Raw genomic sequence first — 22,613 nt, 5'->3', positions numbered from 1 at the left:
CGTTCAGCGTGTGAGAGATTCGCTTTCCCAAGATGCGGCACTTGATGGGGAAGGGCCCCGGGGGGACCCGAGAGAAGACGGTGACTGCGGTGAGACGTGTCCGATAATTCGTCAGGGGGGACGGCGAGATGGCGTGGCTGAGATGCGCTCCTTTCCGAAGTGAATCTTGACATGTTTGTCTGCATCAAACCTCCATCTGCTGCCGCTCAGCCCAGCCCTGCGGCCTATCCCTGTCCCTCTGCCACCGGCTACATCCCTCCAGCGCCATCCGCAACTCCGCCAATCCAGCGGGAAACATCCGCTCCCTGGGATTGACCATTTCACGGGACATTAGCGCCGGCTTTGTCTCTAGGAAGGGGGGGGGAGCGGTCCGACAAAAGGGGGGAACGACGTAACCCGGAACCGAGGGATGGGTGGGTTTGGGAAGGGTTTCGGAGTTGGAGAGGGGTAGCCGCCGGAATTCCGGAGCAGCCGGCCCAGAAAACGGCGCCATCTTATCCCGCAGCAGGACTCAATCCGCCCTGGCTTACGTGGGACGGGAGGCGTAGGGCGTGTGGGCTTTGGTTCGCGAGAGGGGGGGGGGGGGGGGTCCCGGGGAAGGGAGAGGGCAGGGAGGGAAGGGTTTGAGTTTCAGAGCTGCAGCTCTACGGAGCCCTGGATAAGGCCGCGCTTGGGATGCCGCGCTCCCGGAAGTGCGGAGGGGGGATTTGCCGGGACTGGGAGCCAACGCTGCCGTCCGGTGAAGGAGGGTCGCGCCGAAAGGCGAGCGGGCTTCCAGCTCACCGGGACCCCAGGCGCTCTGGGGGACAAAACCGGCCCCGAAATCTCCCTGCAGCCCTGAGACCTCCCCTCCCGGCGTTGGGTGGGCATCTCGCTTCGGACTGGGAGGGCAGGAGAGCGCGAGGGGGAGCCCTCTCGTTGGGGAAGGAAGGAGGGGATGGAGGTGGCGAGGCGCGGATGGAGGAAGGAGGGGAGGAGGGACAGCGTGGGCGCCCAGAGAGTTTTCCGTTCCCCCCCCCGGGGCCGTCACCAGGAGGGGGTACAGTTTGAGGACGATCGGAGGAGCGGCGTGGCGCGCGCGCTGCTGGTGGTGGGAGGTGAGTCGGTTCGTGGCTAGGCCCGTGGGACGAGGGGTCTTCTGAGCACGAGGGAAATCCGTAGCTCGGGAACAGGCCCCCCGAATCCCACCGGCGAAACCGGCCGCCCAGTTCCCATTTCCCCCTCACCCTCTCCAGCCGGCAACGCGTCCCGGGCGCCCGGTGAGAACGACTTCCCTCCCCCCCCCCCCCCCCGCAGCTAAAAAAACCTTACCCCCGGCTCACCTTAAACGCTCTCCTCGGTCCGCACCCCGATCTCCTTCCCCCCCCCCCCCCCCAACTTCCTGGAAACAATCCGAACCCTCCTCAAACCCCTCTTGGTCGCTGGGGAAAGCCCGTCCGTCTGTCCCAGGGCGACCGTCCGCGCCCCTTTCGGCAACGCGGCCGCACCGATGAGTTGTCCAATTTTAACCCGACCCGCCAACTCTTACCGCGATCCCCTTCTCGCCCCCCCCCCCCCTCTCTCTCTCTCTCGCTCTGCCCATCAACTTTCCCGTGTACGGCGGTCTGGTTAACCGTTTCAAGCCCCCCCCAACTTCGTGGTTTTTATAAGGCTCTGGTGGGGGGGAAGGAAACAGACGCCGAAATCTCCCGGCAATCTGGGATGTCCCGTTCAGCGGGTGCCCTGCATTAGGGAGGGTGGGGGTCCTGGGGAGGAAGACCGAACAGGGTGTTCCAGGGGGACGCAACGCGACCTCCCACCTTCCTGGGGGGAGGGGAGGGGAGGGTAACTACTGCACCCCACCTCGTCCTCCAAGACCTGAGGATCCAGGAGGTCCCGACCTCTCTCTCTCTCTCTCTCTCTCCGGGGTCCTGCCCCACACCCGCTCCCCCACTCACCCAGGGACGTACCCTGTAACAGGGAGGGGGGGACCGCTCCTAATACCGGACTCACACCACACACACACTCACACACACACTCACACACACACACTCTCACACACACACACACACACACACACAGACACACACACACACAAAACGCAGCCCCACAACTGGGAGTGCAGGGCCCCGTCTCTGCTCACTATCGATGAGGGGATGGGAGGAGATCACTGCCAAGGGTTGGAGGGGGGAGTGTTCACTATCGACGGGGGGGTGGGGGTGTGTTCACTATCGACGAGGGGTGGGGGTGTTCACTATCGACGAGGGGTGGGGTGTGTTCACTTTCGACGGGGGGTGGGTGTGTTCACTATCGACGGGGGGAGGGTGTGTTCACTATCGACGGGGGGGCGAGGTGTGTTCACTATCAACGGGGGGTGGGTGTGTTCACTATCGACGGGGATGGGGTGTGTTCACTATCGACGGGGGGTGGGGAGTGTTCACTATCGACGAGGGGGTGGGGTGTTCACTATCGACGAGGGGTGGGGAGTGTTCACTATCGACGAGGGGTGGGGGGTGTTCACTATCGACGGGGGGTGGGGAGTGTTCACTATCGACGAGGGGTGGGGAGTGTTCACTATCGACGGGGGGGTGGGGGTGTTCACTATCGCCGGGGGGTGGGGAGTGTTCACTATCAACGAGGTGAGGGGGGTGTTCACTATCGCCGGAGGGTGGGGAGTGTTCACTATCGACGAGGGGTGGGGGGTGTTCACTATCGACGAGGGGTGTGGGGGTGTTCACTATCGACGGGGGGTGGGGAGTGTTCACTATCGACGGGGGGTGGGTGGTGTTCACTATCGACGGGGGGTGTGGGGGTGTAGAACATCGAACATAGAAACATTCAGCGCAGTCCAGGCCCTTCGGCCCTCGATGTTGCGCCGATCCTAGCCCACCCTAACCTACACTAGCCCAATAACCTCCATATGCCTATCCAATGCCCATCTAAATGCCCATAAAGAGGGAGAGTTCACCACTGCTACTGGCAGGGCATCCCATGGACCCACAACCCGCTGGGTAAAGAATCTACCCCTAACATCTGTCCTATACCTACCACCCCTTAATTTAAAGCTGTGTCCCCTAGTAACAGCTGACTCCATACGCGGTAAAAGGTTCTCAGTGTCGACCCTATCTAAACCCCTAACCATCTTGTACACCTCTATCAAATCTCCCCTAAACCTTCTCTTCGCTGAGAACAGCCCCAAGTGCCTCAGCCTTTCCTCATACGATCGTCCTACCATGCCAGGCAACATCCTGGTAAACCTCCTCTGCACTCGTTCCAATGCCTCCACATCCTTCCTATAGTATGGCGACCAAAACTGCACACAATACTCCAGATGAGGCCGCACCAGAGTCTTATACAACTGCAACATGACCTCAGGACTCCGGAACTCAATTCCTCTGCCAATAAAGCCCGGTACACCATATGCCTCCCTCACAGCACTATTTACCTGGGTGGCAACTTTCAGAGATCTGTGTACATGGACACCAAGATCCCTCTGCTCATCCACACTACCAAGTAGCCTACCATTAGCCCAGTACTCCATCTTCTTGTTACTCCTACCAAAGTGAATCACTTCACACTTAGCTACATTGAACTGCATTTGCCACCTTTCTGCCCAGCTCTGCAGCTTATCTATATCCCGCTGTAACCTGCCACTTCCTTCCTCACTATCCACAACTCCACCGACTTTCGTATCATCTGCAAACTTGCTCACCCAACCTTCTAGCCCCTCCTCCAGGTCATTTATAAAAACGACCAACAGCAATGGTCCCAAAACAGACCCTTGAGGTACACCGCTAGTAACTGCACTCCAAGATGAACCTATACCATCAACTACTACCCTCTGTCTCCTTCCAGCCAGCCAATTCCTAATCCAAACCTCTAATGTATCCTCAATGCCATACCTCCGTAGTTTTAACATTAGCCTACCATGGGGAACCTTATCGAACGCCTTACTAAAATCCAGATACACCACATCTACTGCTTTACCCTCGTCCACCTCCTTGGTCACCTTCTCAAAGAACTCAACAAGGTTTGTGAGGCACGAACCTGCCCTTCACAAAACCATGCTGACTATCCTTGATCACATTATTCCTATCCAGATGTTCATAAATCCTATCCCTTACAATTCTCTCTAAGACTTTGCCCACAACAGAAGTCAGACTCACCGGCCTATAGTTACTCGGGCTATCCCTACTCCCTTTCTTGAACAAGGGGACCACATTCGCTATCCTCCAGTCCTCTGGTACTATTCCCGTTGACAACGACGACATAAAAATCCAGGCCAATGGCTCTGCTATCTCCTCCCTAGCTTCCCATAGGATCCTGGGGTAAATGCCATCAGGCCCAGGGGACTTATCTATTTTCATCCTCTCCAATATTCCCAGAACCTCTTCCCTACATATTTTCAGGCCATCCATTCTAATCACTTGTGACTCCATATTCACACCAGCAACAGTGTCCTGTTCCTGAGTGAATACTGACGAAAAGTATTCATTCAGAGTCTCTCCAATCTCCTCCGCCTCCACACACAACTTCCCACTACTATCCTTGACTGGACCGCTACCTACCCTAGTCAGCCTTTTATTCCTGACATACCTATAGAAAGCCTTTGGGTTTTCCCTAATCCTACCAACCAAGGACTTTTCATGTCCCCTTCTCGCTTCTCTTAGCTTGCTCTTTAGATCCTTCCTGGCTACCTTATAACTCTCAATCGCCCCAACTGAACCTTCACGCCTCATCATTACATAGGCCGCCCTCTTCCCTTTCACAAGGGATTCCAATTCCCTATTAAACCACGGCTCCCTCACAAGACCCTTCCCTCCCTGCCTGACAGGTACATACTTATCGAGGACACGTAGTAGCTGCTCCTTGAACAATCTCCACATATCGATTGTGTTCTTCTCTTGAAGCCTACTTTTCCAAGCCACCCACCCTAAGTCATGCCTCACTGCATCATAATTTCCCTGCCCCCAGCTATAACTCTTGCCCTGCGGCGCACACTTATCCCTCTCCATCACTAGAGTAAAAGTCACCGAGTTGTGGTCACTGTCCCCAAAGTGCTCACCTACCTCCAAGTCTAACACCGGGCCTGGTTCATTACCCAGAACCAAATCCAGTATGGCCTCCCCTCTTGTTGGCCTGTCTACATATTGTGTCAGGAAACCCTCCTGCACACATTGGTCAAACACCGACCCGTCTAACGTACTCGAGCTATAGCTTTCCCAGTCAATATCTGGGAAGTTAAAGTCCCCCATAACAACCACCCTGCTACCTTCACTCTTCTCCTGAATCATCCTCGCAATCCTTTCCTATATGTCTCTCGGACTATTAGGAGGCCTGTAGAAAACTCCTAACAGGGTGACCTCACCTTTCCTATTTCTAACCTCAGCCCAAACTACCTCAGATGGCGAGACTTCCTCCATCGTCCATTCCACCGCTGTAATACTATCCTTGACTAGCAATGCCGCACCTCCCCCTCTTTTACCCCCAGCTCTGACCCTGCTAAAACATTTAAACCCTGGAACCTGCAACAGCCAATCCTGTCCCTGTTCTACCCACGTCTCTGTAATGGCCACAACATCGAAGTCCCAGGTACCAACCCACGCTGCAAGTTCACCTACCTTATTTCTTTTACTTCTGGCATTGAAGTATACACACTTCAAGCCACCTTCTTGTTTACAGGCACCCTCCTTCGAGATTGATGCCTTGTTCCTAACCTCCCTACACTCCAGGTCCTGTACCCTGAAGCTACAGTCCAGGTTCCCATGCCCCTGCAGAGTTAGTTTAAACCCTCCCAAAGAGCACTAGCAAACCTCCCCCCCAAGGATACTGGTGCCCCTCAGGTTCAGGTGGAGACCATCCTGTTTATAGAGGTCCCACCTTCCCCAGAAAGAACCCCAGTTGTCCAGATACCGGAATCCCTCCCTCCTGCACCATCCCTGTAGCCACGCGTTTAACTGCTCTCTCTCCCTGTTCCTCGACTCTCTATCACGTGGCACGGGTAACAAACCAGAGACAACAACTCTGTTCGTTCTAGCTCTGAGCCTCCAACCTAGCTCCCTGAAAGCCTGCCTGACATCCTCACCCCTCTTCCTCCCTCTGTCGTTGGTGCCAACGTGGACCACGATCTGGGGCTGCTCCCCCTCCCCCTCAAGGACCCGGAAAACACGATCAGAGACGTCACGTACCCTTGCACCTGGGAGGCAACATACCAACCGTGAGTCTCTGTCGCCCCCACAAAACCGCCTATCTGTGCCCCTCACTATTGAGTCCCCAAGAACGATCGCTCTACCTTTCTCCACCCTTCCCTTCTGAGCAATGGGGCCAGGCTCCGTGCCAGAGGCCTGAACCCCGTTGCTTGCCCCCGGTAAGTCGTCCCCCCTACAAGTATCCAAAACTGTATACTTGATCTTGAGGGGAATGACCGCAGAGGGTCCCTGCACTGGCTGCTTCCTCCCACTCCCCCCTCACCGTCACCCATCTCTCTCTATAACTTTCGGAGTAACTACTTTCCCCTAAAGCTCCGATCTATGACCCCCCTCCTCTGCCTCCCGAATGATCCGCAGTTCATCCAACTCCAGCTCCAGGTCCCTCACAGGGGTCTTGGAGGAGCTGGAGATGGGTGCACTCCCCGCCAGTGTATTCCGCTGGGACGCTGATGGCTCCCCTCCCCTCGTCCATGCTGCGACGGGAACATGGCGCTGCCTTCGCTGCCGTCCCTCGGAAAGGTCAACTTTAAACAACTAGATCCAAAGAAACACACAAGCAAAACGCAGCCCTCACCCGCTTCCCACAACGGGGCTTGTGGTTAGGACAGAGGTGGAGGGTGGGTGCGAGCCTCTAGCCCTGGAGTACCTCGGGTTCCTCTCCTGCGCGCTTTTATAAGAGAGACACCCTTCCCAGGGAAGCGAGCGCCACACCAGCTCCCGGGGCCGCTAGGGGCTTAACAACAACTTTACATTATAGCCGAGAAAGAACACTAACGGGGTGTTCACTATCGACAGGGGGTGGGGTGTGTTCACTATCGACGGGGGGTGGGTGTGTTCACTATCGACGGGGGGTGAGGGGGTGTTCACTATCGACGGTGGGTGGGTGTGTTCACTATCGACGGGGGGTGGGGTGTTCACTATCGACGGGGGGTGAGGGAGTGTTCGCTATCGACGGGGAGTGGAGGGGGGTGTTCACTATCGACGAAGGGTGGGGGGTGTTCACTATCAACGGGGGGTGGGGAGTGTTCACTATCGACGGGGGGTGGGTGTGTTCACTATCGACGGGGGGTAGGGGGGTGTTCACTATCGACGAAGGGTGGGGGGTGTTCACTATCGACGGGGGGTGGGGAGTGTTCACTATCGACGGGGGGTGGGGTGTGTTCACTATCAACGGGGGGTGGGTGTGTTCACTATCGACGGGGGGTGGGTGTGTTCACTATCGACGGGGAGTGGGGGGGTGTTCACCATCGACGAGGGGTGGGAGTGTTCACTATCGACGGGGGGTGGGGAGTGTTCACTATCGACGGGGGGTGAGGGGGTGTTCACTATCGACGGGGGGTGGGGGTGTTCACTATCGACGGGGGGTGGGAGTATTCACTATCGATGGGGGGTGGGGGGGTGTTCACTATCGACGGGGGATGGGGAGTGTTGACTATCGATGAGGGGTGGGGTTGTTCACTATCGAAGAGGGGTGGAAGGTGTTCACTATCGACGGGGGGGTGGGGAGTGTTCACTATCGACGGGGGGTGGGAGTGTTCACCATCGACGGGGGGTGGGAGGTGTTCACCATCGACGGGGGGTGGGTGTGTTCACTATCGACGGGGGGTGGGAGTGTTCACTATCAACGAGGGGTGGGGGTTGTTCACCATCGACGGGGGGTGGGTGTGTTCACTATCGACGGGGGGTGGGGAGTGTTCACTATCGACGAGGGGTGGGGGGTGTTCACTATCGACGGGGGGTGGGTGTGTTCACTATCGACGGGGTGTGGGGTGTGTTCACTATCGACGGGGGGTGGGGGGTGCTCACCATCGACGAGGGGTGGGGGGTGTTCACTATCGATGGGGGGTGGGGTTAGGGTCAGCGTTCCAGTGTGGGTCAGGGTCGGGGATAGGGTCAGTGTTCCGGTGCGGGTCAGGGTCGGTGTTCCGGTGTGGGTCAGGGTCGGGGTTAGGGTCAGTGTTCGGGTGTGGGTCAGGGTCGGGGTCAGGGTCAGTGTTCCGGTGCGGGTCAGGGTCGGGGTTAGGGTCAGTGTTCCGGTGCGGGTCAGGGTCGGGGTCAGGGTCGGTGTTCCGGTGTGGGTCAGGGTCGGGGTCAGGGTCAGTGTTCCGGTGCGGGTCAGGGTCGGGGTTAGGGTCAGTGTTCCGGTGCGGGTCAGGGTCGGGGTCAGGGTCGGTGTTCCGGTGTGGGTCAGGGTTGGGGTTAGGGTCAGTGTTCGGGTGTGGGTCAGGGTCGGGGTCAGGGTCAGTGTTCCGGTGCGGGTCAGGGTCGGGGTTAGGGTCAGTGTTCCGGTGTGGGTCAGGGTCGGGGTTAGGGTCAGTGTTCTGGTGAGGGTCAGTGTTAGGGTTAGTATTAAGGGTTAAGGTTTATGTCAGGGTTAGTGTTAAGGTTGTGGTTTAGAGTGAGAATTGAGGTTAGGGTCAGGGTCTGTGTCAGGGTTGAGGTCAGCATTAGGATTAAAGTTCAGTGTTGGGGTGAGAGTTGGGGTTAGGGTCAGGGTCATGGTTAAGGTCACTGTTAGGATTAAGGTTAAGGGTTAGGGTGAGAGTTGGGGTCAGGGTCAAGGTTAAGGTCACTGTTAGGGTAAAGGTTAAAGGTTAGGGTGAGTGTTGGGGTCTGGGTCAGCGTTAGGGTTAAGTTGAAGGGAAGGTTAAGGTCACTGTTAGGGTTAAGGTCAGAGTTGGGGTCAGGGTCAAGGTTAAGGTCACTGTTAGGGTTAAGGTTCAAGGTTAGGGTGAGAGTTGGGGTCAGGGTCAGAATTAAGGTCTTCTCTCGCCTGGCCCCGCCCCCACCCGCACAAACCCCGCCTCCCGGATTTCCTGGCCCCGCCCCCACCCGGGCAAACCCCGCCTCCCACTGTTCTCCTGGCCCCGCCCCCACCCGGCAAACCCTGCCTCCCACTATTCTCCAGGCCCCGCCCCCTCCCGGGCAAACCCCGCCTCCCACTGTTCTCCTGGCCCCGCCCCCACCCGGGCAAACCCCGCCTCCCACTACTCTCCTGGCCCCGCCCCCTCCCGGGCAAACCCCGCCTCCCACTGTTCTCCTGGACCCGCCCCCACACGCACAAACCCCGCCTCCCACTGTTCTCCTGGACCCGCCCCCACACGCACAAACCCCGCCTCCCACTGTTCTCCTGGCCCCGCCCCCACCCGGGCAAACCGCGCCTCCCACTATTCTCCTGGCCCCGCCCCGACCAAACCGCGCCTCCCTCTATGCTCCTGGCCCCGCCCCCACCCGGGCAAACCGCGCCTCCCACTGTTCTCCTGGCCCCGCCCCCACCCGGGCAAACCGCGCCTCCCACTATTCTCCTGGCCCCGCCCCGACCCGGCCAAACCGCGCCTCCCTCTATGCTCCTGGCCCCGCCCCCACCCGGGCAAACCGCGCCTCCCACTATTCTCCTGGCCCCGCCCCGCCCCGGCCAAACCGCGCCTCCCTCTATGCTCCTGGACCCGCCCCCACTCACACAAACCGCGCCTCCCACTGTTCTCCTGGCCCCGCCCCCACCCGGGCAAACCCCGCCTCCCACTGTTCTCCTGGACCCGCCCCCCCACGCACAAACCCCGCCTTCCACTGTTTTCCTGGCCCCGCCCCCACCCGGGCAAACCGCGCCTCCCCAGTTCGCCTAGCCCCCGCCCCCTTCCGCAAAAACCCCGCCTGGGGGCGGTGACGTATAGGGTGACAATACAGCTGGCGGCGAGTGGGCGGGGCCCCCACGCGCCGTTGAAGGGGGGGGGCAGTGACGTACGGGGGTGACCACGACCGTTGGTGGCGGGGCCGCGCGAGCCCAAGGGCGGTGACGTACGGGGTGACCATGACAGATGGTTGGTCACAACGACGGTTGGTGGCGGGGAGGGGCGGGGCCGCGCGAGCCCGGGCGCGGTGACGTACGGAGTGACCATGACAGATGGTCACAACGACCGTTGGTGGCGGGGAGGGGCGGGGCGGGGCCGCGCGAGCCCGGGCGCGGTGACGTATGGGGTGACCATGACAGATGGTCACAACGACCGTTGGTGGAGGGGCGGGGCGGGGCGGGGCCGCGCGAGCCCGGGCGCGGTGACGTAACGGGATTTAAATTCTAACGGACTTTCTACTTTCAACAACAACTGGGAGCAGCAGCAGCGCCGGCGGCGGGAGGGAGAGGGAGGGCTCCCCTTCCAGAACATTCCCCCTCCCTCCCCTTCTCCCTCTCTCTTTCCAGAACATTCTCTCTCTCTCTCTCTCTCTCTCCTTCCAGAACATTCTCTCTCTCCCCTTCTCTCTCTCTCTCTCTCTCTCCTTCCAGAACATTCTCTCTCTCCCCTTCTCTCTCTCTCTCTCTCTCTCCTTCCAGAACATTCTCTCTCTCCCCTTCTCTCTCTCTCCTTCCAGAACATTCTCTCTCTCCCCTTCTCTCTCCCTCTCTCCTTCCAGAACATTCTCTCTCTCCCCTTCTCCCTCTCTCCTTCCAGAACATTCTCTCTCTCTCTCTCTCTCTCTCTCTCCTTCCAGAACATTCTCTCTCTCCCCTTCTCTCTCTCTCCTTCCAGAACATTCTCTCTCTCCCCTTCTCCCTCTCTCCTTCCAGAACATTCTCTCTCTCCCCTTCTCTCTCTCTCCTTCCAGAACATTCTCTCTCTCCCCTTCTCTCTCTCTCCTTCCAGAACATTCTCTCTCTCCCCTTCTCCCTCTCTCCTTCCAGAACATTCTCTCTCTCCCCTTCTCTCTCTCTCCTTCCAGAACATTCTCTCTCTCCCCTTCTCTCTCCCTCTCTCCTTCCAGAACATTCTCTCTCTCTCTCCTTCCAGAACATTCTCTCTCTCCCCTTCTCCCTCTCTCCTTCCAGAACATTCTCTCTCTCCCCTTCTCTCTCTCTCTCTCCTTCCAGAACATTCTCTCTCTCCCCTTCTCCCTCTCTCCTTCCAGAACATTCTCTCTCTCCCCTTCTCCCTCTCTCCTTCCAGAACATTCTCTCTCTCTCCCCTTCTCTCTCTCTCTCCTTCCAGAACATTCTCTCTCTCCCCTTCTCTCTCTCTCTCTCCTTCCAGAACATTCTCTCTCTCCCCTTCTCCCTCTCTCCTTCCAGAACATTCTCTCTCTCTCTCCTTCCAGAACATTCTCTCTCTCCCCTTCTCCCTCTCTCCTTCCAGAACATTCTCTCTCTCCCCTTCTCTCTCTCTCTCCTTCCAGAACATTCTCTCTCTCCCCTTCTCCCTCTCTCCTTCCAGAACATTCTCTCTCTCTCCCCTTCTCCCTCTCTCCTTCCAGAACATTCTCTCTCTCTCTCCTTCCAGAACATTCTCTCTCTCCCCTTCTCCCTCTCTCCTTCCAGAACATTCTCTCTCTCCCCTTCTCTCTCTCTCTCCTTCCAGAACATTCTCTCTCTCCCCTTCTCCCTCTCTCCTTCCAGAACATTCTCTCTCTCTCCCCTTCTCCCTCTCTCCTTCCAGAACATTCTCTCTCTCCCCTTCTCCCTCTCTCCTTCCAGAACATTCTCTCTCTCTCCCCTTCTCCCTCTCTCCCCTTCTCCCTCTCTCCTTCCAGAACATTCTCTCTCTCCCCTTCTCTCTCTCTCTCCTTCCAGAACATTCTCTCTCTCCCCTTCTCTCTCTCTCTCCTTCCAGAACATTCTCTCTCTCCCCTTCTCCCTCTCTCCTTCCAGAACATTCTCTCTCTCCACTTCTCTCTCTCTCCTTCCAGAACATTCTCTCTCTCTCCTTCTCTCTCTCTCCCCTTCTCTCTCTCTCCTTCCAGAACATTCTCCCTCTCTCCCCTTCTCCCTCTCTCCCCTTCTCCCTCTCTCCCCTTCTCCCTCTCTCCCCTTCTCCCTCTCTCCCCTTCTCCCTCTCTCCCCTTCTCCGCCCTCTCTCCTTCCGGAACATTCTCCCTCTCTCCCCTTCTCCGCCCTCTCTCCTTCCGGAACATTCTCCCTCTCTCCCCTTCTCCGCCCTCTCTCCTTCCGGAACATTCTCCCTCTCTCCCCTTCGCCCTCTCTCCGCTTCCAGAACATTCTCCCTCGCTCCCCTTCTGTCTCTCTCCTTCCAGAATGTTCGCCCTCTCTCCCCTTCCCCCTGTCTCCCCTTCCCCCTCTCTTCCAGAACATTCTCCCCCCCCCCCCTCGGCCTCCCCCCCTTCGCCCTCTCCCCCCCTTCGCCCTCTCCCCCCCTTCGCCCTCTCTCCTTTCAGAACGTTCCCCCTCTCCCCTTCTCCCTCCCTCCCCTTCTCCATCTCTGTCTCTTTCTGGAACTTCTTCCATCTCTCTCCTTCTCGAGTTTTGTCTATCTCTCCTCCATCTCTCTCTCTCTCTCTCTCTCTCTCTCTCTCTCTCTCTTCCCCCTTCTCGAGCGTCTTTCAGCTCTTTCTCTCTTCTACAACTCTCTCTCCTCTATTTCCCTGCTTCCAAAATCTTCTCCATTTTTCTCTCTCCTAAAATTTTCACTCTCGCATTCTCCATCTCCCTCTCTCTTTCTCGAACTTTCCTCTGTCTCTCTCTCTCTCTCTCTCTCCCCACTCGAACATCCTCTCCCCTTCTCCATCTCTCCTTCTGGAACCTTCTCTCCCTTCTGCATTTCTTGTAGAAATTTTTCTCTACTAGAACTTTCCTCTCTCTCTCCATCACAATTTTCTCTCTGTCTTGCCTGCTCCATCTCTCCCTCTTCTAGAACTTTCTCTCCACTAGAACTGTCTTCTCTCTCTCTCTCTCTCCCCTTCTGGGGCTTTCTCTATCTTTCCATAGCGCTCTCTCTCCTTCTAATAGTTTCTCTTTTTCTCCTCTCTCTCTGCTCGGATTTTCTCTCTCTTCCCTTCTCCATCTCTCTCTCCTTCTCCATCTTTCTCCTTCTAGAACTTTATCTCTCCTTCATTTTTCTCTCTCTCCCTGTAGAACTTTCTCTGTCTCTCCATCTTTCGTGCTCTCCTCTAACTATTTTTCTCCATCCTTCTGTCTCCCCTTCGAGAACTTTATCCCTTCATCTTTCTCTTGCACTATTCTAGAACTTCATCTCTCCTTCATCTTTCTCTCCCCTTCTAGAAATTTCCCTCCTTCTCCATCTCTCTGTTTCCAAGACTTTCCTCTCTCTCTAGAATTTTATCTGTCCTCCATCTCTCTTTTTCCATCTTCCCCTCTCATAGAACTTGCTCTACCTCTCCTTCCAGAATGTTCTGTTTTTCTCTTCTAGAATTTTCTCCATCTCTTCAACTCTTTCCTGTCCTACATAAATGTTCCATCTTCTTCCCTCTCTCTCTCTCTCTCTCTCTCCCCTGCATGAGCATTCTCATTTTCTCCAACTTCCTCTTGCGCGACTTCTCAAACTCTCTCTCTCCCCTTCACAGAACTTTCTCTCACTGCTTTGAGAAATTCCTCTGCCTCTCTCTCTCTTCCAACATTCACTCTTTCTCTCCTCCACCTTTCTTTCTCTCCAAGAACTTCCTCTCTCCTCCAACAATCTCTCTCTCGTTCCCCATCTTTCTCTTAGTAGAATTCTCTGTGCTTAAGGAACTTTCTCTCACTTTCTCTCCAACTTTCTCACTGTCTCTCTCCTTCCAGAACTTTTTGTCTCACTCACCTTCTGGAATCAACTTCCTCTGTCTCTCTCTACCCCACTCTCCAACTTGCTGTCTCTCCACCAAATGTCTCTGTCTCTCTCACTGGGGACAGGGAGAGGGGAGGAGCAGGGATGTGTCGCATAATGGGTTTTATCGCTTTGTTAAAGTTAATTTAATTATTCTGTATGTACTAAAACCTCCTATACCCCTCAGTGTGTGTGTCTCCCAGCTCCCTGTTACCCTGTATATAATATAACCCCCCTGTACCCCTCGATGTGTCTCTCTCCCAGCTCCCTGTTACCCTGTATATAATATAACCCCCTGTACCCCTCGATGTGTCTCTCTCCCAGCTCCCTGTTACCCTGTATATAATATAACCCCCCTGTACCCCTCGATGTGTCTCTCTCCCAGCTCCCTGTTACCCTGTATATAATATAACCCCCCTGTAGCCCTCGATGTGTCTCTCTCCCAGCTCCCTGTTACCCTGTACCCCTCGATGTGTCTCTCTCCCAGCTCCCTGTTACCCTGTATATAATATACCCCCCGTACCCCTCGATGTGTCTCTCTCCCAGCTCCCTGTTACCCTGTATATAATATAACCCCCCTGTACCCCTCGATGTGTCTCTCTCCCAGCTCCCTGTTACCCTATATATAATATACCCCCCTGTACCCCTCGATGTGTCTCTCTCCCAGCTCCCTGTTACCCTGTATATAATATACCCCCTGTACCCCTCGATGTGTCTCTCTCCCAGCTCCCTGTTACCCTGTATATAATATAACCCCCTGTACCCCTCGATGTGTCTCTCTCCCAGCTCCCTGTTACCCTGTATATAATATACCCCCTGTACCCCTCGATGTGTCTCTCTCTCCCAGCTCCCTTTACTCTGTATAATCTAAACCCCTAAGGGTAGAGTGTGTCCCCTTAACTGAGGGAGTGTTTTCTGGGAAAGTGTGTCCCTTGGATGCTGCAAACCCTAGATCCAGTATCTGCCATTTGAATGTAACCAGGTATCTATGCCTGTCCACAGCAGGAACTCGAAGTTGATGGTTTGGCTCATAACTTTGAGGAATTCCCCACAAAGGTAGGTGTTTAACTTTTACAATTTCAACCAATCACTAATGAGTCTCCCTGTCTGTGGTTGCAAGCCAAGCTGCTCTGCTCTCTGACTGTGTATACGTCTGCTGTGGGGACTGGATGTCTGGTTTTAGTTTTGGCCTGTGTTCTTCTGAAGGTGCTGTTTTAGTTTGTGTTGTGAAATGTCAAACTGCCCCCTTTTGTGCTTGCTCATGTGTCCTGGTGCCCTCTCTGGTTTCTAATAGTTTGCATGTCTTCGCTCATTCATTCCCAGCATAACTTGCTTTTTTAGCCATTTTCTGTGCCCTGAGGTCAGTGTGTTCATGAGGTACGCCTGCTGCAGAGGTGACCTACAACATGAGCCATTGTGGATAATGATCAGGTACCTAACTGAGTGTGCAGGTTAAGATTGTCAGGTGTAATGTATTGTAACTACATTTAAGTTTACATGGCTACCCTCAGCAGTAAATTGTTGCGATTCTGCACATTACCTTAATACTGTACTCATTTAAAAAATGTCACCCTGTGGTAAACATAACCTAGAATAAAAACCTTAGCTAGTATAGGAAGGGATACATAGAGAGAAATATATACCATGAGTGTACAGGAAAGAGAGGTATTATGGCATTGCGTAAAGACAGCAATCTCTCCATCAACGTCGGCAAAACAAAGGAGCTGGTCATCAAGAAGTAGAGTGGAAATCATGGCTCTGTCTGTATGAATGGTGCTGAAATGAAGATGGTTGAGAGCGACCATCAACAGTCTGCCCTCTTTCATCCACGTCGATGCAATGGTTTAAAAAAAACACACCAACACCTCTACATCCTTCGGAGGCTAAGGAAATTTGTCATATCGAAGTGATTCTTACCAGTTTTTATAGATCCACCATCGAAAACATCCTGTCTGGGTGCATCACAGCGTCGTGTAGCAACTCCTGTGCCGGAACCCCAAGAAACTAATGCGAGACATAAACACAGACCAGTCCATCATGAAACTAGCCGCCTTCTATTGAGTCTGTCTTCACATCCTGCTGTCTCAAGAAAGCAGCCAACATAACAAAACATCTCTCCCAGGCAGAAGATACAAAGGTTTGGAAATGTGTTTCAAAAATGTCTTCCCAGCTGTTACCAGAATTTTGAATTGGTGTCTCAAATATAAAAGTTGATGTTTCTCTGCACTTTCTCTGTAATACTGCATTCTATTCTGTTATCCTGACGTACTTTCATATTGTATGTCTACCTGGATAGCATGCAATCCAATACTTTTGCTGTATCTCAGTATATGTGACAATAATAAATCAAATCAAATATTCCAAATAGAGAATAACCTGAGAGTTCCTTATAAGTTATGTGCTGAGTTTTCCCTCATATTTCCCTGTCCCTCATCCTGTTAAACCCAACGAGTCACCTGTGAACCCCATATTCATAAAACATGATGTTGGAACTCCTGTGTTTCCTGTACACCACAAGCTGATTGTTACACCCGTGTTTGAATGCTTTTGTAGCATGGACCCAGAGGGTCCCATCAATACACTCCATGGCATCCGATGGTCGTACAGCGGTTTCCCTTGTGTTCATGCTACATTTTTACATGGTTATTATAATATTTATACATAATACACAACATACATTCCAGAAGGGCAATATCGCTGTGTTGGAATAGCTGCTCTTGTGCTATTCCTAAAAAGACAGCAATAATAATTTCTGTAAATATCTTAGTCTAATATCTTACACTGTGTTCTACATGACGTGAGAAACTTGTACAGCTGTCACACATTGCTGCCCCATTCCACCTTTTTAAAAAAAGGGATGAGAGAACAAATGTGCCCCATATACATAAGGAAGGAATGAATTATCACCCAATGTGCAAATGAATGTTTAACAGTATGGGGAGCTGTTCCTGATCAGCTACCCTATGGCATCTTGTGCACTCATGTGGTTGGCTACCATAAAGCTAATTCCAAGACAGGGTTGCCCTAATCATCTTCACTGAATGAGCCATAGCCTGTTTTCACACCAAAAAAACCCCTTGGGTGTTGGCCACTTCTGCCGTTGGCAGATTAGAATCTTCGGTGCCAGGCATAACTGAACAAACTGGCCAGTTGGCCCATTGTTATTGCACTTATTGGCCTTGGGGTTTGTTCTTGGGAGTTAAGGGCTTAATAGAATATTCAGGATAACAGGGAGCTGGGAGAAAGTCACATGGAGGATTTCAGGGGGTTTTATTATATACAGGGTAACAGAGCTGGTTGAGAGTTATATCTAGTAGTCCAGTGGGTTATATACAGGGTAACAGAGAGCTTGGAGAGAGTCGCATTGAGGGGTTCAGGGGGTTATATTACATACAGGGTAACGGAGCTGGGCGAGAGTCACATTGAGGGGTTCAGTGGGTTATATTATATACAGGATAATAGAGAGCTGGGAGAGTGTCACAACGAGAGGTATCTAGGGGGTTATGTTATATACAGGTAACAAAGCTGGGGTAGAGTCGCATCAAGTGGTCCAGTGGGTTATGTTATATACAGGGTAACAGAGAGCTGGGAGAGAGTCGCATTGAGGGGTTCAGGGGGTTAAATTATATACAGGGTAACAGGGAGCTGGGAGAGAGAGAGAGACACATCGAGGGGTACAGGGTGTTATATTATATACAGGGTAACCGGGAGCTGGGAGAGAGACACATCGAGGGGTACAGGGGGTTATATTATATACAGGGTAACAGGGAGCTGGGAGAGAGACACATCGAGGGGTACAGATGGTTACCTCCAGGTGATGGTAATGGGTAGTAGAGAGTTGTGTGTCTGTGTGTGTGTGTGAGAGAGTGTGTCTGTGTGTGTGTGTGTGTGTGTGTGTGTGTGTGTCTGTGTGAGAGAGTGTGTGTCTGTTTGTGTGTGAGAGAGAGTGTGTGTGTCTTTGTGTGTGTGTGTGTGTGTGTGTGTGAGTGTGTGTGTCTTTGTGTGTGAGAGTGTGTGTGTGTGTGTGTCAGAGAGAGATGTGATGTGTGATTTGTGTTCGAGAGAGACAGAAAGTGTTTGGGACCTTGTCTCCCAGTCAATCAGTGCTTGTGTGTTTGTGTGAGTGTGCATGTCCAAAACGCGTGCAAAGCTGTGTTGGGCGTGACCTGACCACCTCTAATTCATTTCAACCCAGTGGCTGATCTCTCACGCCAAGGCTCATACAATACTGAAAGGGCAGATTTTAATCCCTTGGCTGTTTCCTGGACTCCCATTCAGAGAGCGTATCAGATGGTGATTCGCCTGATTCTGTCTTGGTTGTTTGTTTTCACCTTCTTTGTGACTGAACTCAGTGCTATTGATTAATCCCCAGTACTGCACCCACCGGCCTGTTATTCTCTGCCATGCGATCTCTCTTCCCAGGTTACAGGTTGTCATATTGCTCTTGGATTGTTTACCTGACAACGCACTCCGGGAGACTTTACAAGACGAGGCCTGAATGAGGTCAAGTAAGGTTAGCAAGTTCTCCTGGTTGACTAGAAAGTGGGAGACTCCATCTCTGGCTTCCAGGAGGGACATGCCCCCACCTCTGAGGAGAAATTGCTTACCTCAGCGAGTTATGAATTTGTGGAACTCGCTGCCCCAGAGTGGAGGCAGAATCAAGCAACAGATTTGAGATGGAAACAGATATGTTTCAGATAGAATGTGCAATAAAGGGGTAAGGGCAGCAGGAAGAAAGTGGAGTTGAGGCCAGAATAAGCTGATGTTCAATGGTGGGATGGGCTTAAACACCCAGGATCACTGACTCCCACTTCTCCTGGTTTCCCATGGATGGGAAACTTGACTCGATCCCCCAATCTTTCATGCTGCACGGTTGGAGGATTTGACTCATAGCTACGGCACTGACCGAGGGTCAATGCTGAGGGAGGGCTGCAGTGTGGGGAGGAACAGTCCCGAATGGATGGCACTGTCGGTCTGGGAGAGTAGGGAATGTTGGAGGGAGCGAATACTGTTGGAGGGTCAGTGCAAAGGGAGTGGGCACTGTCGGAGGGTCAATGCTGATGGAGTGGGCACTGACGGTGGGTCAGTGCTGAGGGAGCAGGCACTGACGGTGGGTCAGTGCTGAGGGAGCAGGCACTGTCGGAGGGTCAGAGCTGAGGGAGCAGGCACTGACAGAGAGTCAGTGCTGAGGGAGCAGGCAGTGACAGAGGGTCAGTGCTGAGGGAGCAGGCACTGACAGAGGGTCAGTGCTGAGGGAGCAGGCACTGTCGGAGAGTCAGTGCTGAGGGAGCAGGCACTGACAGAGGGTCAGTGCTGAGGGAGCAGGCACTGTCGGAGAGTCAGTGCTGAGGGAGCAGGCACTGACTGAGGGTCAGTGCTGAGGGAGCTGGCACTGTCGGAGGGTCAGTGCTGAGGGAGCAGGCACTGTCCGAGGGTCAGTGCTGAGGGAGCAGGAACTGTCCGAGGGTCAGTGCTGAGGGAGCAGGCACTGACAGAGGGTCAGTGCTGAGTGAGCAGGCACTGTCGGAGGGTCAGTGCTGAGTGAGCAGGCACTGTCGGAGGGTCAGTGCTGAGGGAGCAGGCACTGTCGGAGGGTCAGTGCTGAGGGAGCAGGCACTGACAGAGGGTCAGTGCTGAGGGAGCAGGCACTGACAGAGGGTCAGTGCTGAGGGAGCAGGCACTGACAGAGGGTCAGTGCTGAGGGAGCAGGCACTGACAGAGGGTCAGTGCTGAGGGAGCAGGCACTGACAGAGGGTCAGTGCTGAGGGAGTAGGCACTGACTGAGGGTCAGTGCTGAGGGAGCTGGCACTGTCGGAGGGTCAGTGCTGAGGGAGCTGGCACTGTCGGAGGGTCAGTGCTGAGGGAGCAGGCACTGTCCGAGGGTCAGTGCTGAGGGAGCAGGAACTGTCCGAGGGTCAGTGCTGAGGGAGCAGGCACTGTCCGAGGGTCAGTGCTGAGGGAGCAGGTACTGTCGGAGGGTCAGTGCTGAGGGAGCAGGCACTGACGGAGGGTCAGTGCTGAGGGAGCAGGCACTGTCGCAGAGTCAGTGCTGAGGGAGCAGGCACTGACTGAGGGTAATGGCTGAGGGAGCAGGCACTGTCGGAGAGTCAGTGCGGAGGGAGCAGGCACTGTCCGAGGGTCAGTGCGGAGGGAGCAGGCACTGTCGGAGGGTCAGTGCTGAGGGAGCAGGCACTGTCGGAGGGTCAGTGCTGAGGGAGCAGGCACTGATGGAGGGTCAGTGCTGAGAGAGCCGGCACAGTTGGAGGGTCAGTGCTGAGGGAGCATGCACTGTCAGAGGGTCAGTGCTGAGGGAGCAGGCACTGATGGAAGGTCAGTGCTGAGAGAGCAGGCACCATTGGAGGGTCAGTGCTGAGGGAGCAGGCACTGTCGGAGGGTCAGTGCTGAGGGAGCAGGTCCTGTCGGAGGGTCAGTGCTGAGGGAGCAGGCACTGTCGGAGGGTCAGTGCTGAGGGAGCAGGCACTGACGGAGGGTCAGTGCTGAGGGAGCAGGCACTGACGGAGGGTCAGTGCTGAGGGAGCAGGTACTGACGGAGGGTCAGTGCTGAGGGAGTAGGCACTGTCGGAGGGTCAGTGCTGAGGGAGCAGGTACTGTCGGAGGGTCAGTGTTGAGGGAGCAGGCACTGACGGAGGGTCAGTCCTGAGGGAGTGGGCACTGTTGAAGCACTGAGAATGTGACGATGCTGTCTTGATAGAGACGCTTCTGAGGACCAGATGTTAAATCATGGAATTTTCTGCCTCTTCCTGAAATTTAAAAGATTCAACAGTGAAATTCAAACAAAGTGCTGTTAGTGATGTCTCAAAGCTAAAAATATGAAAAGTTGTACCCATTTGAATCTGTTCAGGCCCATTCTGCTGTATTGGCTTTTTTGTGGGATTTTGCTGTGCGTGATTGGGATAACCAGACTTTTGTCAGTTTTAGGCAAGAGGTTTCAAAAGCTGATTGGGGGCAGATGTTTGCAGGTAAAGGAGCAGATGGAAAATGGGAAGCCTTCAGGAATGAGATAATGAGACTCCAGTGATAGTACATTCCTGTTAGGGTGAAAGGAAAGGCTGATAAGTATAGGGAATGCTGGATGACTGAAGAAATTGCAATTTTGTTTAAGAAAAAGGTGGAAGCATATGTCAGATATAGACAGGAGAGATGGAGAGAATTCTTAGAATAGTATAAAGGCAGTAGGAGTGTACTGAAGAAGGAAATCAGGAGGGTTAAAAGGGGACATAAGATTGTTTTGGCAAATACAGTTAAGGACAATCCAAAGGGTATTGTAAATTCATTAAGGACAAAAGGGTAACTAGGAAGAGAATCGGGCCCCTCAAAAATCAGCAAAGTGGCTGATTTGTGGAGCTGCAGCAGATGGGGGAGATACTAAATGAGTATTTTGCATCAATGTTTCCTGTGGAGAAAGACATGGAAGATATAGAATATGGGGAAATAGATGGTGACATATTGAAAAATGTCCATAATAGAGAAGAGGAGGTGCTGGACGTCTTGAAATGCATAAAAGTGTATAAATTCCCAGACCCTGATCAGATGTCCCCTCGAACTCCGTGGGAAGCTAGGGAAGTGATTGCTGGGCCCCTTGCTGAGATATGTGTGTCATCGATAGCCGCAGGTGAGGTGCCAGAAGACTGGAGGTTAGCTAATCTGGTACATGCATTTAAGAAAGGTAGCAAGGACAAGCCAGGGAACTACAGACCGGTGAGCCTGACATCAGTGGTGAGCAAGTTGTTGGAGAGAAATCCTGAGAACCAGGATGTACATGTATTTGGAAAGGCAAGGACTGATTAGGGATAGTCAACATGGCTTTGTGTGTGGGAAATCATATCTCACAAACTTGATTGAGTTTTTGGAAGAAGTAACAAAGAGGATTGATAAGGACAGAGAGGTGGACGTGATCTATGTGGACTTCAGTAAGGCGTTCAACAAGGTTCCCCATGGGAGACTGGTTAGCAAGGTTAGATCTCATGGAATACAGGGAGAACTAGCGATTTGGATACAGAACTGGCTCGAAGCTAGAAGACAGAGGGTGGTGGTGGAGGGTTGCTTTTCAGATTGGAGGCCTGTGACCAGTTTTGTGCCAGAAGGATCGGTGCTGGGTCCACTGCTTTTCATCATTTATATAAATTATTTAGGTGTGAACATGGGAAGTATGGTTAGTAAGTTTGTAGATGACACCAAAATTGGAGGTATAGTGGACAGTGAAGAAAGTTACCTCAGAGTACAACGGGATCTTAATCAGATGGGTCAGTGGCTGAGGAGTAGCAGATGGAGTTTAATTGAGATAAATGCGAGATGCTGAGTTTTGGGAAAGCCAATCAGAGCAAGACCTAGACACTTATTGGTAAGGTCCAAGGGAGTGTTGCTGAACAACTCCAAGAGACCTTGGAGTGCAGGCCTACAGCTCCTTGAAAGTGGAGTCGCAGGTAGATAGGATAGTGAAGAAGGCGTTTGATATGCTTTCCTTTATTGGTCAGAGCATTAAGTACAGGAGTTGGGTGGTCATGTTGCAGCTGTACAGGATATTGGTCAGGATTAGAGTGGTGCTGGCAAAGCACAGCAGGTCAGGCAGCATCCGAGGAGCAGGAAAATCGACGTTTCAGGCAGTAGCCCTTCATCAGGAATAGAGGCAGGGTGCCTGCAGAGTGGAGAGATAAATGAGAGGTGGTGGTGGTGGTGGGGCGGGGTGGGGGGAGGAGAAAGTAGAATAGAGTACAATAGGTGAATAAGGGTGGGAATGGAGGTGATAGGTCAGAGAGGAGGGTGGGGGAATGTAGCAAAGAGTACAATGGGTGAAATGGGGGGTGGGGATGAAGGTGACAGGTCAGATAGGAGGGTGGAGTGGATAGGTGGGAAGGAAGAT

The 22,613-nt window shown here is 53.6% G+C and overlaps 1 long non-coding RNA gene across 1 annotated transcript; it reads left to right on the top strand.

Moving 5' to 3' along the window:
• The first annotated feature begins 9,938 nt into the window (after positions 1-9,938).
• Positions 9,939-15,920, top strand: LOC132814046 (uncharacterized). The gene is made up of 3 exons (XR_009644264.1): positions 9,939-10,022; positions 14,735-14,788; positions 15,653-15,920. It is a non-coding gene; the product is annotated as an uncharacterized LOC132814046 (long non-coding RNA).
• Positions 15,921-22,613: the final 6,693 nt, after the last annotated feature.

This window comes from Hemiscyllium ocellatum, unplaced genomic scaffold (assembly GCF_020745735.1).
Source record: "Hemiscyllium ocellatum isolate sHemOce1 unplaced genomic scaffold, sHemOce1.pat.X.cur. scaffold_640_pat_ctg1, whole genome shotgun sequence".
Taxonomy (NCBI): Eukaryota; Metazoa; Chordata; class Chondrichthyes; order Orectolobiformes; family Hemiscylliidae; genus Hemiscyllium; species Hemiscyllium ocellatum.
Note: the sequence above shows the minus strand (reverse complement) of the source record. Positions and strands in the feature narration are given on the sequence as shown.